Here is a 27,951-nt window from a genome sequence, read left to right as displayed (position 1 = left end):
GCACAACAGACTATGGAGGGCAGTGGAAAGGGGGGCAGAGGCAACAAACCAACAATACAGGACTGGCAAGATAGGCTGTGGCAATATAATAGACCATTGTGGGCCGAAGGAAGAGGCAGTGGTAGTACAACCATACATGCCAACAGACCCGTTTCAGCCAGGAAACGTCCAATGTTTTTAAGCTCAAATGGGCTTTATTTGATCTGCCTCCTGTCTACAGTCTCCTCTTTTTCAATGTAACTCAAAGGGGAAAATCAATACCCCAGTTGTTTTTCAAAATCTCCCTCTTACCAAGTTCAAAATGTTCACAAGTATGGTACATTGGATCATGGTAGGCAGGAGGAATTGGGGTAGGGTCATGGACTCGGATAACAGAGGACAGGAGGGACATGGAGAGGTGCACCAAACTGACCCTACAGGGCAGGCATCAGGGTTTGCATCAGCACAATACATCACACAGGGCATGCGGGACAGGAGTGCAGCACAACAATCCATAGAAAGCAATAGGGAGGGGACAGGACCATGCACATGGACAACAGAGAACAGAGGGGAAAGAGGCAATGGTAGCTAGCTGACCATAATGGACAGACAGGAGAGAAAGCTGCAGCATAACAGACCATAGAGGGCAGGAGGGAAGGATCAGGGGCATTACAATGGAACAGACATGCCAGGAGGGAGGGAATAGGGGTCTGCACATGGAAACAGGGGGCTGGGGGCAAGAGGGCTGGGGGCAAGGGGCGGGCAGGAGCAGCAAGATGACCACGGAGGTCAGGCAGGATGGGCACTAGAAAGAAGACACACCATGGAGAGCAACAGTGAGACTATGATGACATACACACAGACCATGGAGGGAAGATGGGAGAGGGTCAGGGGCAGCTAGCTGACCACACAGGGAAGGTGGGAGGGGCCATGGCAGCACAGAAGACCATGCATGGCAAGCGGGAGGGTTAGTGGCAGCACAATGGCTATGATGGGCATGAAGGAGGGTGCAGGGGCATGCACAAAGGACCATGGAGGATAGAAGGGAGGGTCAGGACCTGGGCACAGACAAGAGAGTTCAGGGGAAGGGGCCTCACAACAGACCGCGCGGGGCAGGCAGGAGGAGCAGTTGCAGCACAACAGACCAGGGAGGGCAGAAGGGTGTGGCAGTAAAATGGACCATGGAGGACAGGAGGAAGGGGATAGGGGCGTGGCATGTGGACAGGCATGGTGGAGGTGGCTGGGACAGGTTACAGTCATCTGACAATGATAGGCAGGTGGGAGGGGAGTGGCAGCTCAACAGAACACTCAGATTAGATAGGAGTGGCAGGTCAATGGAACATGGTGGGCAAAAAGGATGGAGCAGGGGCATGCACAAAGACATCGGAGGGCAGGGGGAAGGAGAATAGGGGCAGCAAGCTAAGCACAGAGGCTAAGCAGGAGGTCAATGATGGGCCATAGAATTGGGCAATGGGGGGCAGGTGGAGTGGACTGGTACATCATGCTAAATGGAGGGCAGCGGCAGCACATCAGACCATGCATGGCAGGAGGAAGGAGGCTAGTCCATGGATTCAGACAACAGAGGATAGGGAGGAGGTGGATGGGGCAGCAAGCTAACTGTTCAGAGAAGGTGGGTATTAGGAACTTTATTGTTTTTAAAATGTGTGTCTGTGCAAACTACTTAAAATATGAACAAGTATGTAGCATAATATCACTTTTATTCAAGAAGAAGAGGACGTTTGTGACTGTAACTCCAGGCTCACTTGGCAGAAACACCCCCTGACCCTCCACCCCACTTCGCAAAATGTAATGCCCGTGAAAAGGGTAGGTGGACGCAGTGTTTTATAGAACATAGTCCTGAGAGCACGATTGAAAATGAAAACTAGATATAGTATATGGTATAAACTATACAAAAAGTGTGATATAAGATGAACCGGGGCGTGAAATATAATATGCAATACATTGTGCGCAATGACAGATTCATTGGAGAGCGCAAGATAGCACAGGCACTAGCGCGTGCTATGCGATATGCGCCTTTGAGTGTAATATGCACAGGGCAGTGTTGTGTAACCTAACTAGTCTCTAAAGCAGTAATATAAAATATGTGCTGGGGAGTGTAACGTTGCATATGCACTGTGACAAAGATATGGATCCCAGATTCTAATATGTATGGCATAGCGCTATGCATTATAACATAGGCATTGAGGAAGACACGTTAGATGGGGCAATATAACCCGTGCGAAGGCAAGTGTGGCATGACATATTCACGGGGTGGTGTTACATTGCACATGGGCTAGAGAGTGTCATAGCATACGTACTAGCTGGTGGAATACAACACAGAGGTGTGTGGCACTCGGCGGGCACTGGTGGGTGTAACACAGCATTGGGCTCAGCCAGGAGCACGCTGTGACTCTCAAGTGAGGTTTGTCTCCTTTCCACAGAGTAACATAAAAAGTATTACACATCCGGCGGTGGATGTGTGTTTTATTAACCGTGAGGGGGGTTTCTTGCATAGTTTGGTAGAATTTTTGTCGAATCCCCTTTGAATGGCTTGGTGTGCGTGTGTATTAAATGGGCCCGTCAATAGATACCCATGTTTGTATAAATAAATGACAAGGGTGTCTACTCGGAGAGTTCCCACCGGCGGGGGCGCCGGGATTAGGCACGGTAGGGGGTCAGACACGTCAGAGCTTCACTAGCGGTGTAAATACATTCCACGTGGATTCATTGTATGCATAGTCGCCTTTTAATGAATATCACGCAAATCGTCATGGTGATAGGTACATACGGTTTGTCCAGCATGTCCTAAGTGTTTAAATAATAAAAAACAAAGGCCGGCCCCGACGGATGGGGTCCCCGGGGCCATAAGTGGCCTGAGAAGGGGGGCAACGCAGCCCCCCTCCTAAAGATTTTTTTTTTAAAAAGGCCATGACCCAGGGGTTGGGGTCCCCGGGGCCGATTAAGGCCTTAGGAGGGGGGTCACATGGCCCCCTTCCAAATTTAATTTTTTTCAACAAAAAAAATTAGGGTGCAGTCCCTGGGGGATGGTGTCCCCAGGGCCAATAAATTAGAAAAAGAAGGGGGGCCACACAGCCCTCCTTCTTAAAAAAATAAAATAAATAAAAGACTGGCATCGCGCCGGAGGCCACGCCCCCTCCTTCCAGCACTCTGCAAACGTGCCCCCTGGCCAGTTGTAAGTTGGGGAATTAATTCCCCTCCAATACTGAGGGTCCCTGAGGGCCAACTAGCCCAACAGGTATCTCCAGTATGCGCCAGGGAGCTGTGTTGCAGACAGGTGTTCTGAGGCCACGCCCCTTTTTACACCTCTATGCAACGTAGCTCTGTGGCGCTTACTAGAGGTAGCTAGTGGGCTAGTTTGACCCTAGGGACCCTTAGGATTCAAGGGGACTTTATCTCTCAACTTAGAATGGCCACAGGGCATGTTTACACAGTGGTGAAGGGATGGGACGGGGCCTGAGGTGACGTGTGCAAACACGCCCTGTGGCGCGTTTTAAGTTGGGGAAATAATTCCCTTTCAATCCTGAGGGACCCTGGGGGCCAACTAGCCCACCAGGTGCTTCCAATAAGCGCCACTGCTCTGCGTTGCAGAGAGGTGGTGCAGGCCGTGCCCCTTTTTACACGTCTCTGCAATGGCGCTTACTGGAGGTACCTAGTGAGCTAGTTGGACCCTAGGGCCCCTCAGGATTCAAATGAACTTAATCTCCCAACTAAAAACGGCCACAGGGCGTGTTTACACAGTGGTGAAGGGAGGGGACGGGGCCTGAGTTAACGTGTGCAAACACGCCCAGTGGCGCGTTTTAAGTAGGGAAAATAAAATTCCCTTCAATCCTGAGGGACCCTGGGGGCCAACTAGCCCACCAGGTGCTTCCAGTAAGCGTCACTGCGCTGCGTTGCAGAGAGGTGGTCTAGGCCGTGCCCCTTTTTACATCTCTCTGCAATGCAGCTCTGTGGCGCTTACTGGAGGTACCTAGTAGTCTAGTTGGACCCTAGGGACCCTCAGGATTCAAGGGGACTTAATCTCCCAACTTAAAACGGCCACAGGGCGTGTTTACACAGTGGGGAAGGGAGGGGACGGGGCCTGAGGTGACGTGTGCAAACATGCCCTGTGGCGTGTTTTAAGAGGTAGTTTTAATCCCCTGCCCTATTATACACTAGGGGATTACAGAGGAGGTCATGCTAATCACAGGGGGACCCCAACGCATAGTGTTCCCAAGTGTATGTAGGTGTTTTCACTGTATTCTGAGTGTCTATTAACATAGCACTGGCTCTAGGACTGGTTAGTCAGACTCAGTTACCACCAGTATCCGTCTGAAAAAGTTGAGGGTACAGGATGATTTTGCAACAAGGCTTCTTTCTGCTCTTCTGTTTGTTCTTTCTGCACGTTATCCTTCTTCCTGCACTTTTCTTCGTCTTTGAGGACTTCTGTTGCTTCTTTCTGCATTTCTTTTTTTTCTTTCTGTGCGTTTTTTCTTCTTTCTTCACATGTCCTATCTCTGTAGGCATAGTTAGAAATTAGCATTTAAAAAAACTTTGAAATTCACTGAAAAAACCATAGGTTTCAGGCACGTTATAGGTAGGAATTAGCATTTAAAAAACCTTAGAAATTCACTGAAAAAAACATAGGTTTCAGGGGCGTTATAGTTAGCTGGACTTTTCACTCGTACAAAACCATTGAAATTCCCCCGTTATAGTTAGTTCAGCTAACTATAACTCGCGCGCCCGCAATACACTGCTGATGACGTCACATATTACATCACTCATGACATGGTCAGTGACATCACTGTACGAGTGAAAAGTCAAGCTAACTATAATGCCCCTGAAACCTATGTTTTTTTCAGTGAATATATATACAGATATATATATATCACTTCTCCAATACCCCACAGAGAAAGAGAGAGGCACTCAACTAAAAGCATCCAATCTATTTATTTTCGCCAGGACATAACACAAAGAGTGTCTCCCCGACACGTTTCAGTCTCCTGACCTTACTTATGGGTGTAGCAGGCAAATCAACTTATCATGTGACTGCTGTCCTTTATACCAACGGTACTTCTGATACACCAGCCAATCGGAGTTGCGAATGATGCATTATGGTCTAAATAGAAAATCAAAACAATCATGTTTTTAGAAGCAGCAATCTGACTGGAATACATGTTTAGGTATAAATGTCACAGTTCTTATAATTACTTGCAATCAGTGCACTTTAGTCATGTCCATAAAACAATCCCTTTGCTTGCTGTCCCATGTATAGCCCTACTCCAAAGGCAAACATGGGTCGGAGACAAGAGGCAATTCCAAGTTTATTCCATCAGGCAATACAGAAAAGATGCACTTGTTAATGCTTCAGGAAACTCTGAAAAGAGATGCGCTTCGGCTGATCAACAGCCTTTTTAAATCTAATAGATTGACATTTTGGTTGCTCCATATATACTTACAGTACACTGAATATAGGAGAAATACTTCCAAAATACTCATTTGAGGCAATCACAAGTAATATCCTAATAAACTGGCATTATAGCTCCCATGTGTGCAGTATCATTCGCAGTTTCGGCAACAATAAATTACACATACATGTTTATATACGGGCCGAAAATAGATAAATATAACGATTACCTCCAAACTGCCTAAATAGCTTTTGCTGCATTGCCTTCAAGATTACAAAGATTTGATTTCAATTTAAATGTGCCCATTGCTGCAGCGGAAAATTAATTGTATGAGCAAACAAAGCAGCTGTTCCAAATGAGCCTGTGCCATCCACGATCAAAGACATCTGCTTCCGATGTGGTTCTTAGTTGCCAAGTATCTAGCAAACATTTTTTTACTTTATGCGTTTCCTTAAAGTTCTCCGTGTTGAAATGAAAATGATCATAACTTGATAAACGTCTGGCCCTTCTGGACCTCGGTAAATGATAATTCATTCACAGATAAGGCAGCAGGGAACGTCACCCAACAACAACAGAATTCAATTTTCATGAGCTACAAAGAATAGAAAAGGATCCGGATTGGGGGAAGCGCTTAGTCTTGAGACTCCGCCAAGCGGAAGCAAGATGGATTAACAAGCTAAGAGTGGTAGAGTTAGGACTGAATGTGGAAAACGAGATGCATTACTTTCTGTAGATCTGCTTTAGCTACAGACCATTTAGTGTTAAGTTGATGACATATATACATATATAACTCAGATTGACACAGCTTGAAAGTTCAGGTGAATATGACCTTATGACTTTTAAGTTTATCCCTGGGTTAGAATGTGCAATGAATACAGGTTAATTAGTGAAAGAATATGGGGATTTGATCGCATAGCACCTTTACCCCATTAGGACGTCATTTTCCATATTTTCTCAGTATGTGTGCATTTCAGGTGAATTAATTTTCACCTGAATACTTTGTATCAAGAAATACATCGAGGCGAATTTACTGGTATGTCTGTGTAGTTGGAGTCACTCCACTTGGGCTTTTGGTAAGAGGTAATGGATGAATATGGTTCTATCAATAGGAAACTTGCAGTACTACTGTATTTAAAATTTTCACAATTGGTGCTATTATATCGGATGGTGCTAGGTGTGAATTTAAAGCAACTTGAAGTGTAATTAAGTGGATATGGATTGAATAGGGGACTAGACGCTCAAAAGGTAGCATAGATGTAAAGGGTCTTATTATTGGATGGTAGGTCTTTCAATTATGAAGACACACGATTACACAGTCCTCCCTCATGTTCATGCTATTTGTGTATTCGAGCAACTATAATGAAGTGTGCTTGGAAAGAAGAAGCAGTAAATATACGGAAATTCTGGTGTTGTGCAATATCTGGTCACCCCATTGTATCGTGTATCCCCTGCTCTTTCGCACTTTTCGGAAACGAAACTCAGCCCTGGCAGGTTCAGACAGAAGTAGCTGATCACTGCTCGGGCTGAGTTAGGGGATACACAATTCAACAGGATACTTACACTCAGCTCTGGCGATAAATCACCTGATACTTTTGCACGAGGAGAGTCAGACAGAAAGCGCAATATATACAGAGAATGAATCGTAATGGAAATATCAATTAAGTTAATAAACGTGAAAGCAAAGAAACTAATGCTAAAGCATATCGAATCATTAACGAAATAACATGAGGGGAAGAAAATAGAAACAACAATGTAGTATTGGGCCTCGTGAGAGCAGAGGACCACGTGGCGAGATGAAGCCCGACCTTCCCAGCAGTCACGGGTGGCGGCTCATTTCCTCCTCACGAGGGAGACGACAGAGCAGTGAGCTGCAGGCGTGCGGGGTTGGCTACCCGCCTCGTCGCCAGTGTAGTATTGGGCCTCAGGCCCACATGATGTGAAATGACAGACACTGACACGCGGCAGTATAGTGAGATAACTGGCCACGAGCACGTGCACCTGGGCCCTTTTATTGACTGGGCCATGTCACTCGTGGCACCTGTGATAGATGGGTCTGGGGGTGCAGTGTGCCCCGCCCTCGAGGGAGTGGCTGGGATAACAGCTTCCTGCGGGACACTAGAACGTGTCTCGCAGGACATTACATTCCTCCCCAACTTTATTGAGGAACAAACAAAGTGTTAGTCCAACCTGTGGGGATAAAACAAACAGTTAACTAGATACCACAGGGTCCATCAGTCTCTCGAGTCAGGTGGCTAGACGACATCAGACGTGGGCTGGTGACTTTGCCTGCAGCAGAACTTTCTCGGTGGGCACCCGTAGTTAAACCTGAGGGGTGCAGGACACGACCGCTGGCTCGGAGACGTCTGCTGCATACCGTCAGTTCGCTGACGATGACATGTCTTGCCTGGCTTCCACTTTACTGACGTCGGTGATGGTCTGTGGTGGGTTCTAACAGTTCCTTTTAGTGGGTTCAGGGGTGTAACACAGGCCCACGCAACCCCTGCAGTGCGGGAGGGCCCCCAAGCTCCAGGGGGCCCCCTCAACATAATTCTCCAGCCCGGGAGGTCCTGATTGAGCCCTGAGGGGGCCCCTCCACATACCTTGCAGTGGGGCCCCCTCAAGTTTTGTTACGCCACTGCTCTGAGCTGGCCCCAACTCAGCAGACGGTCAGCAGAGACGAGCGGGGGCTGCAGGTGGCCGACATGGTAATGCAGCTGCTCTTTTAGCCGTCGCTGCATAAAGTGTGTCCAAGGCAAGCCCTGGATTAATAAAATAATTCATTGAAGACAAAAGTTGCGGATAAAGTTTAAAGTTCAAAATGTTGTAATTGCCTTAATTTGCAGCCTCTGCCTGTTAGCAGTTCCTATTGCTTAAGAGCACAAATTATTGATGATTAAGGACTTCGAGCGGTGGTCCAAGGGAGCGGTGAGTAACCAACAAATGCAGCTCATTCACTATTTCTGCAAAATCAGCGCCAGCCACGTCACGTGTCTGCACAGAGTGCAGCTTTTATTATAGCGCAATGACAACATACCTCTCTTTTTTATTTAATTTGTTTAGAACTATACATGTTGTGTGCCTCAGCCTAACTCTCCTGAGGCTTGCCCAGTGCCAGTCTGTGGTGGCTTTGGTGACTCGAGTCAGATGAGCGCTGTCGACGTATTAGGCAGCTGACGAGATGGGGCCTTTCACATCCTGGGAGACTCGGCCCGGATCCACGTGGGACAGAGAGGCCCTGAAGTAGACTGATGCTACTTGATTGGTTGCAAGGGGCCCCTGACATTTACACTATGTGCTTTATTTACCTAAGTCAGCCAGATACGCACACTGCGACCTTCACTGCACTATTTGAGCCCTGTGCTGTGTAGACACACACACACACAGCCTGTATACACAGCACACTTGCATTGATGAATGCAGCCACGAGGCAGAGACACAATCTCTAACCGCTATGCTATTTTTTTATGTTGTGCACTGTGCAAGCTATTGCACAGACAGGTTGTACCTTGACGATATTGTATGGTAATTCGCTTCTCCATGGAATTGTAAACGGTTAAAACTTGGTTATTTTTAGCATTTGTTCAGATGACTAGGTAAACTCTTCTTCCTTGCTTGATTTTGCTCGCGAGTATCACTCATAGTCGTTGAAATGTCACTCATAATTATACCGAATTTATGAAAATGACACACATAGCAATTTCAAACCTTGGCAGCTATGCAAACATGAACCTGCCGTGGAAGATAAGGGCACATACACTCACACAAACAAAACAAAAACATGCAGGTGCCCAAACACATGCACATTCACATAATGCATGCCCTCACAAATGCACACACATGCAAACACACAGAAAAGTGCCATGAAAGACAAAGGCATACACACAGACACAGAAACAAGCAAAGGCAGGTGCTTGAACTAAAGTAAGTAGATATACAAACATGTGTGCCCGATGTAGTGTCCGTGCATGGACACGTTCTAGTGTTCTAACTCATTGTGATACACTGCACACCCACCCACCACAGACGTCACTGTGTCAGGTGACGCTGTTAATAAAAAGGGCCGAGCGCACGTGCTCGAGGCCATTCCCACTACACTAACTATGTGTCCTGCGTGATTCTTTGCAGCGCAGCATGAGGGCCTAGTGCCCATCGTTACACTGGCGACGAGGGGGCTTTGCCCTGGCGTTCAGCAGCCAAGCTATAAACAAAAGGAGAGAGCTGCCTGCCTGAAGGCCCCCAGCAGGCGAGAAGCGCCTGACCGCCTGCGGGCATGCGAAGAGCCCCAGGCGCGAGACGGTGACCGGGAGCCCACCCCGCACCGCCGCGAAGACCTGCAGGCGTGCAAGCTGCCCCAGAGTGAAGGCGAGGAAGTCGGGTGCCCACCCCGACCCCGTCAAGCCTGCCGCTGTGCCCCGTGGGGAAGTGCAAGCCGAGCGGAGCCCACCCGCATCGGCCGCGATGCCGTGGCCCTGCAGGAGAAGGTCGGGTGCCCACCCCGACCCCGTCGAGCCTGCCGCCGTGCCCGGTGGTGAAGAGGTGAGCCCGAGAAGTAAAGGAAGGCCAGCGGGAGCCCACCCCGTGCCTTCAACCCCCGAGACCAAGCGGGGCCTGCCCGGAGCGCGACACGGTCCGCGGGAGCCCACCCCGCACCTACAGAGCCAGCAGTGCGCGAGAGTGAGAGGCGATCATCGCAGCGGAGCCCACCCGCAACAGTAGCGATGTCCTGCCGTCACCCGCGACCTGTGCCCGTCGAGAGAGGCCGCCCCACAGCAGCCAGCAGGAGAAAAACACCCCATCCAAAAGCGGGAGCCCACCCCGCGTGAGCCACCCCGCGTGAGGACACTCGTGACCAGAGGCCCAGGGGAGTCAACCCCACCTCCGCGATCGTCGCTAAAGACGAGGGCGGGGTGGAGTAGCCAACCACCCCCCACCCCCATTGCCAAGTGGATTGAACCAAGCGGAGCCCACCCGTTTGGTGGCGAAGTCCTGCCGGGTATGACCAGCCCGTAATGGAAGGTGGCCCGATGAGGTGGCCAGAAGCATCGGAGGCGGAGCCCACCCGCGCAGAAGGAGCAGCGTGACAAATGGAACCAGCGGGTGCCTACCCCGCATAGGGACAAACATGCCGACACACACACACCTCCCTCCCTGCCGCGCGAGGACTGCAGGAAGCTGCCGCGGGCAGGGAGGGCGATCAGAAAGCGAAGAACGGCCGCCGCCGGCCATTTGGGTCATGCCCCACCTCGCAGGAACCCCAGCGGTACAAAAGAACTGCAGGCAAGCGGCCAGCGCCGCCAAAAGTAAACCAAAACGTGTGCGCGATGGCACTGACTGCCACTATGCCCCATAGAGTGATGCCTCATCCCCGGGCAGCCCACTAACAATGCCTGTGCCCTCCTACACGTTCTAGTGTTCTAACTCATTGTGATACACTGCACACCCACCCACCACAGACGTCACTGTGTCAGGTGACGCTGTTAAAAAAAAGGGCCGAGCGCACGTGCTCGAGGCCATTCCCACTACACTAACTATGTGTCCTGCGTGAGTCTTTGCAGCGCAGCATGAGGGCCTAGTGCCCATCGTTACACCCTACACAGCTCACGATAAAAGTGGCACAAAGGCATACATGTTTTTTTGCAGATGGACAAACACCAATATATGCTCACACACCACAGACATAGCGCACATCAACTTGAATAACATTTCAAGAAAGATTTTACTGTAAATCACTTTTTAATCGTGCTTCCTAAAAGGACTCTTCATACGGACAGCTAATAAGAATATGTTTAGCGCTGCTGGCCCAGAAAGGAATTGTAATATGAGCTAATTTCAGGACGCATTCTTTCCTTAATTATTTCCTGTCCTGTCTCCAAGACATAAGGGATTCAAATGCTGTGTAAGAATCGCCCATCGGTAATGTGTGCATTTCTAGCAGTAGCTCTGCTCGGCGCGCTGCTCATTTTGCCTGCTGGAGCCAAGGTTCTCCTCTCCTGGGGGGGCGTGGCTGCTAGGGGCTCGTCCAATAGATACGACCTCCGGAGTCTGTCGAAGGGCATGGGATACCATATATTATACAACACCGGCATTGGCATTTGGAGCCTTTTCATTAGATAGTGGATAGTAGCCTATCCAATCAAGATGTACTGTGAGGGTTCCCTCTCTGGTCCGCAGATCGGGTGAACATATATATTCTATTGTGATCAAACACTCTTGAATGGGGTATATATGGATTGAGTAGGGAATTAGATGATCGAACGTTAGCATAGATGTAATGGGTATTTTTATTGGATGGCAGGTCATTCAATTACGAAGTGACACAATTCCATGGTCCTCCCTTAGGTCCGCACTATTTGTGAATTCAAGCAAGTATAGCGGAGTGTGCTTGGATCGAATAAGCAATAAGTACAGGAAAGCCGGCATTAGGAGCACTTTTATTGGAAGGTAAACTATCCATCTACATGCACTTTACTGGTTCCCTCTCTGGTCCGCACATTGGGCGAGCTTTATATTCTATTGTGCCTGAACATTTTTGATTACGGATCGGCCACGAGAAAGTTGGTGTTAGCATGTAGGGTCTTTTTGATTGAATGGTTTATTATCCAATTATGAACCGATTCAGATTGTTCTCTATCTGGTCGGCTTAAGATGCAAACCGTATTCTTTTTTCTGACTAAATGTCCATGGCTAGATGACGTTGGTGGCTATCATGGAATGGAAATAAATAGCAGCCAATCGGCACACGATTTTTTGACTTACTTCGAGACGTTGATTGTTATGCATTGGAAGTATTCTTCATCCAATCACATTCTTTAATTGTGTGGTTTCCTTTCTGATCTGAAAGGAAGAAATAGATTTCAGGTGGTAGATTGTGAGTGATTGTCAGATTGGGCAATTTAAATTTTGGAGTAATATGAGTGGTCAGATTTGTGCTCAAATACGAGCTGGGGGATATTGAATAGTACACCAGAAGTCTCCACGTGGAATGAATATCGCGTTCTTCTTTCCAATATGCACAGGTCAGTGGAGATTGGTTCTGAATGTTGCCATGGCTGAATGATCTTAATGCCTAGACAAAGGGAGCACTAGTGGGGAGATTTATTATCTATGTATATATGTTTTAATAATTTGTGGTTGAGTGATTCTATTACAGGACCGGAGGCTTCGTATTATGCTTCTCTTTCTTATTTATTGCTACCCACAGCAGCCAATGAAACTTGTATTGTGTAAAAACAAACTACATTTCCCATGATGCATGCACCACATCACTTCCTGCAATGCGCCATAAGAGCCAGCAATACCGGAACCAGTCCTCTTTCTTTGCTGCTCACGTAGAGAGTTAAGTTGCACAGAGCTTTCTTGATAACTATATCGCTAGCATTGCATTATTTTGATGTTGTGATTTATGACTGCTCAAGTGGCGCTTTGTGTTTAATCGTAACGCGTAACTGAACGCCGCTTTGCTCTGTATAAATATATGCCTTAATCATTGCCTTGGTTAACGCCGTCAGGCGGCTTGAATTCCGAGCCCGTGGCACTGCGGGGCTCCCGCTGGGAGCGCGTGTGTGGAATGGGGTCTTCCCCGAGGATTTGGTTGCACGCTGATCGACAGTGCTCGGCCGCATCGTTGGTGGTCTCCCAGCGCGTTCAGCGCTTCAACAGGGAGTGTGTGCAGGTACCGCCCCGCCTTCGGCGGGTAAAATTACCGATTTAAATCAGCGCGAAGGCTCCCCTCTTATGCCGGTGCGCTTGGAGCCAGTCACTTTTGCTTTCGTTTAAATTTCCACATGCGTAGCCCAATTGGGCTATTTTGGTAGGATTTGGGCTACACACGTTGTTACAGCCCGTTTTCTATCGTTTTCTTTCGTTTCTTCTCATTGTAATCTCGGATTTCCACAGAGAGCATTGTTTGAAACCTGGCTGGCTGCAAAAACAACCTGGGCCTGGAGGGAGCACACCTCCTTGGATTTTTCTGCTCTTTTTGGCTCCACTACGCCCTTTGGTCTGTAATAATTGGGACACAGCTGCTGCTGAGGAGCTAGGTACCTGTACTGTTGTGCTGTGGGTTGGCTCCCCCCCTTACTCCTCCTTACTGCTGCCTTTATGAGCAAGTACGTTTAGAAATTTGGCTCCACAATGGAAAATTGGGTGCACTATGAGGAGGATGACACCTTATATGAGGAGGAAGTAGGTACACCTTCCATCGAGGAAAATATTGTTGAGGCCCTGGACGCTTACGTGCAGGAGTCGGTCAACAAGGCCCTGGAGAAGGCAGTTCCGGGAACTGTACAGCAGGCATTGGCGACTGCGTTGAAGCCTATTACTAGGCAATTGGAGAGGTTCGCGAAGCATCATGGCTTCACTACCCCAGCAGGGGCTCCGGCAGAAGGCCCACAGCCTAAGCCTTGGTCTCATTCTGCCTCTTACTCTTCACTTCCGCGTCCTGAGACGGAGAGAGAGAGGGTTCAGGATACCGACTCGGAACCTGGTTCCACCTCATCGGACACCCCAGATGATTCCCCTCCCAAGAAGAAATCTAGGAAGGCTAAGAATGTGGAAACTCCACAGACAACCCCTACGCCTTTCACGTTCAACCCCTCGGACATTGTTCATCCTAGGTCCTCTGATTGGCTGCCTGCCCCAGAGGTGGCGGCGTACCTGCATGAGAATTTGCGCAAAAGTTTTGACAAGGAGGTGCGCAACAGACTGCGGTCTGAATGTCCCTGACCGGATCTTTCGGACAAGGTGGCTGAAACGCCTGAAATTGACTCTAGTCTACTAACTTTCCTTAAAAAGTTTGCCAAGGACCCTAAGAAGGGTATAGATCGCGCCTGGCGAGGGTGTCAAGACAAGCTTCTTGATGTGGTCTGTCCCTTGGCCAAGATCTTGGAGATGGCTCTGGAGGCGCAGGAATCGGGAACCACTATTGATTCCCATGTGTTGGCGGGCTGGACCCAGCGGGCCATCTGCCTCTTAGGTAATGCCAACTGCGCAATTTCCACGGAGCGCCGAAAGTCCATTCTTATGCGCATGGACTCTAATCTAACGGAGTTGGCGGCGGCAGAGCCTGGCCCATTGGCGGACGGAAACCTCTTTGGCGACCGTTTCGTCAAGGATGTGGCGAAATACGTGGGCACTTTCACGACCCTGGATAAAGCGCAGGCAGGAATCAAACGTGTATTTCAAGCTGGGGTTTTCAACAGGGCTGGACGAGGCCGGGGACACTCGTTTGGCCGTCAATTCTCCCAAGGTCCTCAGTGAGGAGACTTCGGTCGCGGCAGGGGAGAGTGGGACTCTACCCGCGGCAGCACCTTCTACCCCACCAGGCAGCGCTTCAACAAGCGACGCTTTAACAAGTGCTCCTATCGGGGAGGATTCCAGAACACCGAGTCTTCAGGTGAGCGCTCCAGACTTGTTCCTTCTTCCATTGGGGGGACGTATTCAGCAGTTTTATCACAATTGGGTTCAACTATCGCAGGATGCCTGGGTTTTGCAGACAGTTCAGGGGTTTCATCTAGATTTCTTCCAGACTCCTTCTCAGGTTCATCGGCCCAGACAGCTTTCTTTTTCCCGACTAGAGTGCGATTTCATAGATTCAGAAATATAAGGATTGCTGCAGAAACACGCGATAGCTCCTTGCGACGAGGGCCCTCGCGGTTTCTGCAGCAATATTTTTCTGGTACAGAAGAAAGGCGGTGGTTACAGGTTGGTACTCAATTTGAAGGATTTCAACCAGTACATGACTTACAAGCACTTCAAGATGGAGGGCATCCATCTGTTGGCAGACCTACTGAAGCAGGGGGACTGGTTGGTCCGTCTGGACCTGAGGACGCCTATCTGTCCATTCCCATATTTCGCCCCCATCGCAGATTCCTTGAATTTCAATGGCGGAACCGGTGGTACGAATATTTTGTCCTTCCTTTCGGACTTTCCTCAGCACCGTGGTGCTTCACCAAGGTTCTGAAACCTGTAGTAGCTTACCTCAGGGAACAAGGGGTTCGCATGATTGTCTATTTAGACGACATGCTCATCATGGCGCAGTCTCAGACATTGGCGGTTCAGCATTTGCGCATGACCATTCGTATCTTGCAGAACCTGGGGTTTGTGATCAACGAACCAAAATCGGTTCTGTGCCCCACGCAGACAATAGATTTTCTGGGGTTCGTCATAAACTCTCAGACGGCCCAGCTCAGTCTTCCACGTTCCAAACTTCGGGATATCAAAAAGGAGCTTTGCTCCCTCCTAACCAAACAAATGGTTTCTCTCAGGGTGATTGCGTTCTTGCGTCGTCCATTCAAGCAATATTTCCGGGACCCCTACACTACAGGGCCCTTCAACGACTCAAAATTCGACACTTGCAAAAGGGTCTTTCATACACGGACTTAGTCCCTCTATCCCCGGAAGTGCGGGAGGAGATACAGTGGTGGCTTGCCCACGTGGAAGCGTGGAACGGCAGAGCAATTTTCGGCTCCCTACCGGAAGTGGTCATAGAATCTGACACCAGCCGTTGGGGTTGGGGAGCGCGCTGCGGAAATATTTCCACAGGGGGACGTTGGTCCCTAGAAGAGTTAAATCTTCACATAAATTGTCTAGAACTCCTTGCAGGGTCATTTGCAATCAGGACCCTATCTCCCAGACAGGTGTCATGTTGCATCCTTCTTCGGATGGACAACATATCGGCGGTACGGTACATCAACAAACGGGGGGGGGCACGAGGTCCTCAATGCTGGTAGAGATAGCGAAGGATTTTGGCATTATTGCCTGAGTCATCAGATTTCGGTCATAGCCGAATACATTCCGGGTCAGTCGAATGTAGTGGCGGATTGGAACTCACGCCATCTCAAGGACTACAGTGACTGGCAACTGCTTCCACGAGTAGTTCAGTGGTTGCAGGAGATATGGGGTCGTTGCGAGATCGACCTGTTTGCCTCCAGACTGAATCGTCAAATGACGAAGTTCTTCAGCTGGAGGCCAGACCCATTGGCTCTAGCGACGGATGCCTTTGCACAGGATTGGACCCCGACTTTGAATTATGCGTTTCCACCCTTCATTCTCATTCCTCGCGTCTTCACATAGGTGATGCGCCAGAAGGCGGAGGTGATATTGGTGACTCCCTTGTGGAAGTCGCAGCCTTGGTTCCCGTTACTGCTGGAGGCGAGTTGCGACTTCCCCAGGAGGATCCCTTGGTCCTTGACAATGCTCCAGGACCCTCATGGAGAAATGCACCCGATGGTACTATCGGGGCAGCTGTCTCTGATGGCCTGGAGACTTTCTGGCAGCGTTGGCAAATTCCAGGTTTTTCGGCGCAAGCTTCAGGCTTCATCAATCAAGCGTGGGCCCCCTCTACCAGGAAGCGATATTCTTCAGCCTGGGGGTGCTGGGTTCGTTGGTGCATGGGACAACATGTGGATCCCGTGGGGGCAGAATTACCCTTTATTGTAAATTTCCTGTCCGAAAAAGCATATGAAGGTTTAGCGTATCGCTCTGTTAATAATTTCCGTTCAGCCATCTCGGCGGGTCACTCTCAGATTGAGGGCAAACCTGTCGGGATGCATCCCTTAATATGTAAACTCTTAAAGGGTATCAGAGTAGCTAATCCACCCAAACCACAATATTCTTCCTTGTGGGATGTCTCGCTGGTTCTTTCCCTGTTTAACAGATGGCCCAACAACAATATGTTGTCCAGGAAACAATTATCGGCCAAACTGGCCATGTTGCTATGTCTGGCGGCTTGTAGACGTTCTTCGGATGTTAAGGCTCTGGATATTACAGGTAGAGTATTTACTCCGGAGGGAGTTTCGTTTAATATTACGTATAGAACTAAAACCATGTCACGCAGCGTAGACTATCATGCTTTTCCTGACAATGCTAAACTTTGTGTGGTTCAATGTCTTAGGGCTTATGAAGAATGTACCAGGCCTACCAGGACTGATGGCGTGGTACAATTATTGATTGCTTTGCAGAAACCATACAAACCTGTTACTGCGGCTACTGTAGCCAGATGGTTAAAAAATGTTATGCAGGAAGCAGGTATTGATACTCAAGTCTTTGGTGCACATTCTGTTCGAGGTGCTATGGCCTCTAAGACCTTCATGTTGGGTTCTACTGTTCAAGATATCATGCATTCTGTGGATTGGTCTTCTGAGTCTACATTTAAACAGTTTTATTATAAACCGGTGGGTGACATATCCTCTGTAGTTTTTAATCAGCGTTAAACTAGCATAATACGAAGCCTCCGGTCCTGTAACGGAATAAAAAATTAGCTAGCATTCGCGCCAAGAATTTTCAATTCTATTAAGGACACGGAGGCGAGGATTATCCCACCCGGTTAAATTACAGTATTGTAATTTCTTGCCCACCCGTTGCATATATACTCTGGTTATACAGAAGATACAGGTTGTTCTATCTCTGATTTTTTCCAGGATCCGATAAGAGGATGGATTGGACGTAATCCTGCTTGAAGTTGATGTTCCTCCCAGCTGGTCTGGTTCTTCCACGTTGGAAGCTGTTGTTGGACTTTTGTTTATATTATGGGACTTTAAGGTTCGAAGCAAAGAAAGAGGACTGGTTCGGTATTGCTGGCTCTTATGGGGCATTGCAGGAAGTGATGTGGTGCATGCATCATGGGAAATGTAGTTTGTTTTTACACAATTTTCATTGGCTGCTGTGGGTAGCAATAAATAAGAAAGAGAAGCATAATCCTCGCCTCCGTGTCCTTAATAGAATTGAAAATTCTTGGCGCAAATGCTAGCTAATTTTTTATTCTTGTTGATGTCTTTCTATAGAAACATGTGTTAGCAATGATCTGAGAGTAGAATCTGACATTACTCCATCCACATAGGTCTCACTGAGGAAAAGGAAACACAATTGTCGTTTGAAGTATACTATTGACAATGAGTTTTCGGATAAACTGGATAAAAGTAAGTGAGGACAGGCTGTGTACTTGCTTGTTTAAAGAAATAAGTTTGGCACTGATTTGCATATAGTATGATGTTAGAAAAATAGGAGCTATTAATCTAATTTTCTACGCTGCTTCGGAGAAAAAAATATTTTAAAGAAATGTTATGTAACATAATATTTAATAACATGATAGCAATATTATGTTACCAATGAGTGAGGTTCACAGGGTCATGATGATCATGCTATAAATACTAATTATACAAGGTCAATGATTAATGTATGGGTACTTTTTGATTTATATGTGTAGAACACATACATGATATATACTGTCTAACATGAGTAATACGCGACCAAGGATGAAAGTGATATAAATGGAGATTTATGACAGTTATGAGGTTAAATGTGTTGGTGATTACGCTTGATGAAATTATATATTTCTGTACTTTTGTCTGGGAGGGTATAAGGGGCCATGATCTGTTTTATTGTAAATAACATTTGATGGATTGCTTATACTGTGATGTTTTATATCTTTTTTGTTCTTTCTTTCTTTTATTTGCACATATATGTATATTTCATTTTGCTTTCAGCCCTGATGACGTCCCATTTTGGGGACGAAACTCGTTGGCTGGGCTGATGTTGGATGATTACCAAAAATTTGGCTTGAAACACAATTTCATGGCTCCCACTTGATTGGATATCTATGAAGGACTGTATTTTCATGAGCTAAAGCTCTTAAGCAACATTTTCAACATTTGACTGAATTTTGAACATTCAAAAGAATTTCTTTCGGACTTCTTAAGCACCCTCTTTTATGTCAGATTTTTGTTATTAGGAATATGGTCTCCGAGCAGTAGGGCCATTGAGAGGTTGAGTGCTGTTCTAGTAGGCTCTGAGTAATAACACTTGCACAGCTGTCATATTGTCAATACTGCTCCTTCTAGTGGTTTTTGTAAGTCATTTGGAAATATTTCTTCTATATTTAATGTATTGCTATTATATATGGAGCGAGTAAAATAGCAATCTGTTAGATTGAGAAAGACTGTTGATCAGCCTCAACACGACTCATTTCAGGGTTTCCTGAAGCATTAACAAGTGGATCTTTTCCGTGGTGCCTGATAGAGTAAACTTATGGATTGACTCTCGTCTCTGAGTATAGGCTCTCTTTTATTTTGAGAAGTTTTGAAGTTTTGTGTCAGTTAAAAGGCATTGGTGTTAATGCCCCTCCTTGCACCACCTGAGTTTAGGTGCAAGACTGCACACCGTAACTTCCCGGAATATATATGTTTGTATATATCTTATATCTTGGACCTCTCAGAAGAGCTCGAATGAGAACAAACACATGTCAGGGGTTGCTTTTATTCATTTCAGGTTGGCTCGGATTGTATTTTACCAATCCAAAGCTGTAATACTGTGCCTGGAGTGGTAAAAGGCTTTGCCATTTTACAGCTCGGTGTGGATAGCACTGACCTAATTCTATGCTTAAAGACTTTGCTGTAGGAATGGCAAAAGACTTTGCCCCTTTCTATATCGGCGTGGATGGCACTGTGCCAATCCTATGCTTAAAGACCTTGATAGAAAAGCAGACATTTGAGGTGAGCAAATTCAGAGTGTCGCTGGTGTGGAGAGTGCTCTATACTGGAGCTGCTTTCCAACTAAACTTGAGAACTACCCAAAGTTCTCTGCTTCCTTTTTTGCATAATTTACGCGTCACTTTACGCCTGAAAGGGAATAGTTTTGATATATATTTATAATGTGAATGGATTGAGAATTATATTATATATATGGTATGCAGACATAATATCAATGTCAAAATATCGATATACCATTATATCGATGTTTATATATCGATATGACAGAATATCGACCATCAAGAATATCGTCAACCAGAATATCGACATGTAGGTAAGAAATATTGTTTTAATTAATATCAATGTTAGTAATATCGTTAGTAAAAATATCATTGTTAATAATATTGATTTTTTTTGTGTTTGTTTTGTATCTTAGTATAATTGTTAAAAGTATAGCTTATTTTTGTAATGTATGTTTGAATTTTTTACATGTAATTAATTTTATGTTAATTAATTTTTGCATATTTTAGTTCCGTGGTGAGTTGTGGGTTTATAGGGGAATAGGGTGGGAAGTAATTTAATTTTAATATATTTAAAAATAATTTTTTAGAAGTTATTAATTTAAAAAAACATAAATATTGTGTTTTAGTTCCGTAGTGGGTTAGTGGGTTTATAGGGGAATAGGATGGGAAATAAATTAATTTAAATTAATTAATAAATATTTGTATTAATTAATATTTTTGGATTGAATAATTTATATTGTTAATTCTGTTAATTTATTTTTGGATTATTAATTGGTTCTTAATAATAGTTAAATATGTTAATTGTGTAATATTTTGAGGAGTGGGTTGTGGTTTTATAGGGGTGTAGGGTGGGAAGTAATTTAATTATAATTAATTATTAATAATGTTATTATTTAATATTTATGTAATTAATATTTTATATTGTTAATTGTGTTAAACATGTGATTATTAAGTTATTGGATATTAATTAATTGGTAAATATGTTAATTGTGTAATTTTTTTAAGAGGGTGTGGGTTGATAGCGGAGTAAGGTTGGAAGTAATTTAATTTTAATAACATTTTAATTATTTTTTATATAAAATATTTATTTAAACTTATTTTATAGAGTTAATTGTGTGAATTAATTTAGTTTTGATTGTTTTTAATTTGCTTGTTAGTCGGTATTCGTTAATTAATTTTTAAATAGTTAGGTTAATTGTGTAATATTTTACAATATTGGTGGTGACGTTTATAGGGGATTATAGTGGGAGGTAAATTATTTTTGAGAAATTAATTATTTGTTAATTAATGTTAATTTTTTTGCAGGAGTGGGAATACTAAATGATTCCCCTCCACTATCCAACACTTTCCCTACTGTTACTCATGGTGGAGTGTGGATAGTAAATTATTCCCACCCGCTATCCAACACTTTCCCTACTGTTGCACTCGCTGGAGTGGGAATAGTAAATTTTACCCAACCGCTATCCAACACTTTACCTACTGTTGCACTCACGGGAGTGGGAATAGTAATTTTTACCCACCTGCTATCCAACACTTTCCCTACTGTTGCACTCGCTGGAGTGGGAATAGTAATTTTTACATACCCGCTATCCAACACTTTCCCTACTGTTGCACTCGCTGGAGTGGGAATAGTAATTTTTACATACCCGCTATCCAACACTTTCCCTACTGTTGCACTCGCTGGAGTGGGAATAGTAATTTTTACATACCCGCTATCCAACACTTTCCCTACTGTTGCACTTGCTGCAGTGGGAATGGTAATTTTTACATACCCGCTATTCAACACTTTCCCTACTGTTGCACTCACTGGAGTGGGAATAGTAATTTTTATCTACCAGCTATCCAACACTTTCTCTACTGTTGCACTCACTGGAGTGGGAATAGTAAATTTAACCCCCCGCTATCCAACAATTTCCCCACTGTTACACTCATTGGAGTGGGAAGAGTAAATTATTCCCCTCCGCTATCCAACACTTTCCCTACTGTTACACTTGGTGGAGTGGGAAAAGTAAATTATTCCCACCCGCTATCCAACACTTTCCCTATTGTTGCACTCGCTGGAGTGGGAATAGTAATTTTTACACACCCACTATCCAACACTTTCCCTACTGTTGCACTTACTGGAGTGGGAATAGTTATTTTTACCCACCCGCTATCCAATACTTTCCCTACTGTTGCACTCACTGGAGTGGGAATAGTAAATTATTCCTCTCCGCTATCCAACACTTTCCCTACTGTTGCACTTTCTATAGTGGCAATAGTAGTTTTATCCCCTACGCTATCCAACATTTCCCTACATTTATAGTTAATGTAGTGTAAAATATTTTTTTGAATAAATATTAATTTAATATTTCAATTTGTTTCTAACATTTTGGGGCCGATTCCGATCCTGTATTTTTTTTTCCCGTACGACTCGTATCCGTATTTTTTTACGTACGAATCGTACAAGTACCGTACGAACGGTGAAGTACGATTCGTACGGGAAAAATACATACGAACCGCCTCGGGAAAAGTCTACGAGAAATCCCCGGACAGTTTTACGTACGAGTCGTAAAACTGAAGTCCGAGCGCACAAGTCAGATCCGTATCGGCGTTCCGAATGCACAAGCGTATGGTAAACGTCCTTTATGGAGCGAACTGTGTACGACCCCCTACCCCGGGTACACTTGTGCCCGGGGTACGAGTCGTACAGCCCCCCCACCCCAGCCCTGTATGTACGCGCCGTACCCCCAGCCCCGTATGTATGCGCCGTACCCCCAGCCCCCGAATGTACGCGCCGTACCCTCAGCCCCCCGTATGTACGCGTCGTACCCCAACCCCACCCGCAAATGTACGCGCCGTACCCCCAGCGGGTGGGGGTACGGCGCGTACATACGGGGCTGGGGGTACGGCGTGTACATACGGGGGGCTGGGGGTACGGTGCGTACATACGGGGCTGGGGGTACAGCACGTACATACGGGGCTGGGGGTACGGCGCGTACATACGGGGCTGGGGTGGGGCTACGGTCCGTACATATGCAATGTTGGGGTACACACCATACATGATGACACGTACGATGTGGGTGATGGTGTGTACGGCGCGTACCGGGCCCCCTTTTCCTCGTGCATCGCGGCGTACTTAGCTTTTCCGGCACTTTTTGGCTCCCGTAAAAATATAGCCGTGCGGAGTGCTGTGGGTACGAATCGTACTTGCTGGTCCGTAAAACGCTGCCTGACTCCGTGCGGACGTCGCGTACGCGCTGTCCAGGATCGGAATTGTATGTATTTTTTAGCCGTACGGTGTTTTTTACGATTCGTACGGAAATGGTATTTCTGTACGAATCGTACTTGCTGGTTTGTATGGTGGGATTCCCGGGTACGAGTCGTACGGAGAAAACGCTCCGTACGACCATTTGTACCCGGGTTTTACAGGATCGGAATCGGCACCTTTATAATTAAATTAAATAATTATTTATTAGTATTATTGAGTTAATATGTATTAAAAAATGTATGTTTTTAAATTACAGGGTAACACACAAAAGGGAATTGAGGGTCCAAGGGAATAAGTTTAAAGACCTGCAAGAAGTTGTACCACAATAAGTAATCACAGAACACACAAATAACTTCTTGGGTCTAAACAGCCTTAAAACATAGGCGTGGAAGGGAAGAATGCTATGATCAAACTATGTCTACAGTAACAGTGCCTAATTAGGAAAAGCATCCCTATGCATGTCGCACATTTGCATGCACAATGTTGCAGGCACCGTACGGTGCCTGCCACCTTGTGCATGGAAATGCAGGAGGGTACCATTGGTACCCCCGTACCCCCCATATGCATGCCCCAAAGCCCTGTGGGCCAGCAACGGGCCCCCAACTGAGAGGACCGCATGGCTTTCCGTGGCGGCAACGCCACCACGGAAAGGCTGCTCCCCGCTGCCATAGTAATATGGAAGACGGTGTCTAGCAGACACCGCCACCATATGCAACCCTTTTCCACCCAAAAGCGGCGGACGGTCTTCCCGTCCGCCGCGGTACCCCCCGCCATCATAATATGGCGGGAGGGAAATGGGAGGCGGGCTGGGGACCTTGCGGGTGTTGGCGATCTGCCCGACATACTAATAGACCCCTTTTTGTCTAAGGAATCTGAACAACTCTCACAACACAGTAAAATGTTGATTGAAATGGTGGAATTCTGCTTGAAAAATAATGTTTTTATGTTTACTAATATGCTCTACCAGCAGATCAGGGGAGTAGCCATGGGTGCCAGCTTCTCCCCAAGCTATGCATGTTTTCACATGGGCTAGTGGGAGGAGCTGGTACTCGCAACCGAATACAGTAGTTCCATTCAAAATAATGTCAAAATGTGGCTTATAGGCGAGCTCATCCCTAACAAAGTGTACTGGCTATGCAAGTGAAGTGGAATGTGGCGTACCAAAGTCAGTGAATGAGCAAACGTTAGCAAGCTTATAGGCGAGTTCATCCCTAACAAAGTGGACTGGCTATGCAAGTGAAGTGGAATGTGGCATTCCTAAGTCAGTGAATCAGCAAATGTCAGCAAGGGTATTGAAGGGTTGAGCATGCAACTGTTGAGCTGACAGTCAGAGGACTGGTACCAACAGTCCATCCCCTTCAAGTAAGAACCGTGTGGGGAGAGCCAAGGGAGCATGAACGCTGACTGAGACTGCAAGTAATGAGCTCAGTAATGCTGATTATCTGAACACAACTGACTGAGCATTTTGAAATTAACTCATAAGAACAAGAACTTATTGCTTTGTGTTAACATGGCTGCCGATACTGAACGGCAGAGACAGGATGCATCAAATAACACTAGTACGGCTGTGTGTATTACAAAATTAGACGACCACAATGAACTAAATTTGAATGTGAAATAAGAACTACAGAGACTAGAGAAATTACTCAAACTTGAACTAAAGATGAGGTGTGAAAGCACTTCATTACAAAAGTACTTGAAGGTGGGGTAGGTACTGAGGGGCCTGGGCATCCTGATGATGCCAAGTTATCAGAACCCTAACCCAAAAATGTTAGAGGAGTGAGCTGCAAATAATGTCACAGACTCTGATGGAGTGTTACAGCTAACGCCCAATGTGTGGTCATTGAGAGGAAGAAGGCACATAATGAATCTGCAAACATAATGAGCGATCTTCAAAAACATGACAATCAGAACATGATAATATTTATAGAAAATATGGAATTTAATTGGAGGAAGAATTCAAAACAAAGAACACATACATTTCGTAAGGACAAATTTGGCTACCATTTCTATGCATTGAAAAAATGTTTTGATAATGTGAGGAAAGAACAACTAATTATCAAAAACATGAAACCGCCATTGCTGATTCAAGCTCTGATGTAAATTCGAATCAAGAATTAGACTTAATAGAAGGTACATCCATTGAGCAAACAACAAATATATCAGGGTCTTTTTTGAGAAAAAGATTCAGTTGATGTGATTGGGCAGGAAACCAAGAGAGAGACTTCGAGGGGAAGGAGTAAAAAAAGACACAAACAATTCCAACGATAAGGCAGCAGTGCCAGAAAGAGGCCAAACACCAGAAAGGAAAGATGCATGCTGACATCTGTGAGCCAAAATCTTCGAACAATGATAATAAACGTTTCCAATAGAAGCCTAGGTACTGCAGAGAAACACATATTAACCATAGGACTTTCATACTGCCCAGAGAATGTTTTTCACTATGTCAGTGTTAGAAATGGGACTCCTAGTTAGCGGAGGTATGTAGCCAGGCCAGGCAGCAGTGCTTAATTTGAGCCGGTGGTTTTAGGTGCTCAGCACCGGCACTTAATTGCCGGCACTTGGGACAGCATCTCATTTAAATATGAGCAGAAAAATAGTTATATATTAATTCAATACACGTTTAAAACAACTAATACCTGCCACCTAAACCATTCTTAAAGCTTGGGGGCCTCGTACAGTTGTAATCCTCACACTTTTAGCAGTGTGATGGTTAGTAGTTGTGTAAGTTCTGTCATTGCAGTGCTGGCAGTGGCAATGTGTGGTGAAAACTGTGGTGGCCTCTTCACGAAAGCCCTGGCACTTATTTGTTTGCAAATTATGCACTGACAGGCAGGAACCACCACTCTAGTCAGGGTAAGCTAAGTACACACTAAAAGATAGCCTGTGCTCACCCTCTAGTAGTTTGGCATAGAGCAGTCTGGCTTATCTAAAGAGGTGATGTGTGAAGTATTTGTGCAACACACTCATACAGTAACACAATGAATACACCACAAAAAGACTACACACAGGGTTAGACAAATAGATTATTACATTCTGAAGAAAACAAGACCAAATCGAAAACAATTCAATGTATAGCAATTGAGATATTGAATTTTAAAAGAATAAATGCAGTAAAGTGCTTAGAAACAAGTAGCACTGGAAAGTTTACAGAACCCACGCAGGCCCCGGTGAACAAAGTATGCACAATCTTACCCACACAGTGAAGGTGATGCATCAGTTCTGAAGACAGGTGCCGGACTCAAGAGGCATTGAACGATGCGCCGGATTCTGCCATGAAGTTGAGGGGATGTGTCAGTTCTGAAGACAGGTGCTGGTGTCAAGAGGCATTGAGCGATCTGTCAGATTCTGCCATGCAATTGAGGGGATGCATTGATCTCAACAAGCTGTACTGGCGATGATACGCTGTCCAATGCGTCAATCTCAGGAGGCAAAGCAATGTTTCCGATGCAATGCGACGATTTTACTCCCGCACATGGGTCTATCTGTCGGTTCTGCTACAGGCAGACAGGAGTTGCATCGAAATTCATGTTGCAAGTATCTGGGCCACTTTCAGTGAGTGGCTCACAGGAGCAGGGGTAGAGACTTTTAATTTACCTGAGTCTCAAGCAACAGGAGGCAAGCCAACAAGCCCTTGGAAATCACTTGGTGGGAAGGCAGAGTCCAGCTCTCTTTCAGCAGAGACAGAGAGCAGCAATCAGCAGGGCAACAAACAGAAAAGCAGGCCTTCCAGCTCAGAAGTCCAGTTTGGTCCTTTAAGCAGTACAGCAGTTCTTAAAGCAGAGCTTAGTTACAAGTCCAGTAGTCTCTGGTTTTAGGGGGTCAGAGACCCAATACTTATACCCAAAGTGCCTTTAATGTGGAGGGTTGGGGTTAACTTCAAAACAACTCTCTAAAGTTCACAAAGATCCCTTTCATCCCAATCCTGTCTGCCAGGCTATCTGTGGGGGTAATCAGTCCCTTGTGTGGGAACAGGACACTGCCTATTCAAGTGAAGTTTTATTCCCTCCCTTCTATCCTCCCCAGGCAAGGTCATCGGAATGCAGATGTATGTAGATGGGTACTCAGACAAACCTATCCTTCCTCTGATGTAGCTGTATAGTAGGAATGCACAAAGTGTAGCTGTCAGCCACCCTAGATTTGTATCGGAGACAGGCTGTCAGGCACACAGAGCAGAAAGTTAGAGGATGAGGCTTAAACGCTGTCAACCTCGAAGCTGGGGAATCGGGTTCGAGTCTCAGCAGGGATGCTCAACATCCTGTTATTCTGGGCAAATCACCTAATCTCCTTGTGCCTAACAAAAACAAAAAAATGAATGTTTCCATCTGTTACGCAACTGGTGCTCATGTAAAGCACCCTGATGCCTTCGGGTCGAGTTCACCCTATATAAAACTCCCCCCCCCCTCCCCCCCAAAAAAGTACAGAGAAATGTCCACTTTCTAAAAGAGACATTTTTAAAACAGTAATGTTAAATCCAGCTTCACCAGTAAGGAGGATTTATCATTACCATTCCATATATATGAAACATGAAAAAGCTACCCCTCTCTGAGTTATAGCTTAAAAGTGTATAAGGAAATTCCCAATGTTGACCTGTGAGAGGACTAGGCCTCACAGTAGTGAAACACGAAATAGGCTGTTTGTAACTACCAGGACATGCAAAATATGAAGGTACATGACCTACCTCTCCACCAGTGCTTAATTTGTAGACCAATAAGTGCCGGGGCTCTAGCCGGGAGGCCACTGCAGCTTGCACCACACATTGCCCCTGCCAGCTGGCAATGAGAGTACAAACACAGCTACTAACCATCACACACAGCTGTTGTTGTGCT

The 27,951-nt window shown here is 46.0% G+C and overlaps 1 protein-coding gene across 3 annotated transcripts in view; it reads right to left on the bottom strand.

The window, feature by feature from the left end:
- Positions 1–27,951, bottom strand: part of LOC146784177 (synergin gamma-like) — a 228,742-nt gene that overhangs the window by 117,598 nt on the left and 83,193 nt on the right. The window lies entirely within an intron of this gene.

The sequence above is a fragment of the Triturus cristatus genome, chromosome 11 (genome assembly GCF_964204655.1).
Source record: "Triturus cristatus chromosome 11, aTriCri1.1, whole genome shotgun sequence".
In the NCBI taxonomy this organism is placed as follows: Eukaryota; Metazoa; Chordata; class Amphibia; order Caudata; family Salamandridae; genus Triturus; species Triturus cristatus.
This window is presented reverse-complemented; position numbering and strand designations above follow the sequence as displayed.